Here is a 359-nt window from a genome sequence, read left to right as displayed (position 1 = left end):
CCAGATTAATGATGCACACAATTAAAACCAAACAATTATAATTCAATAATATTCCATTAATATTTTAGAATAAATCATCAATACAGCAATGTGTATAGCCAAATATAACATGATAATAGTACGTGTATATGTATATAGATATAAGGAACCCACGATGACATACATATATATGATGCACACATAGTAAAATTACACATGTGTGCCCTAGCAATAAACCGAATCATAGAAGAATGTTCAAAATATATATAATTTTACTGCACAACAATTTTAAATGTATACGACGTACGCATATACATATATTAATTCAAAAGGAATAATAAATTGAATATTTTTTATAACTAAATTATGGATGATTCTGA

Source organism: Arachis ipaensis, chromosome B06 (genome assembly GCF_000816755.2).
Source record: "Arachis ipaensis cultivar K30076 chromosome B06, Araip1.1, whole genome shotgun sequence".
Taxonomy (NCBI): Eukaryota; Viridiplantae; Streptophyta; class Magnoliopsida; order Fabales; family Fabaceae; genus Arachis; species Arachis ipaensis.
The sequence above is the reverse complement of the archived record's forward strand: the minus strand, read 5'-3'. Positions refer to the sequence as shown.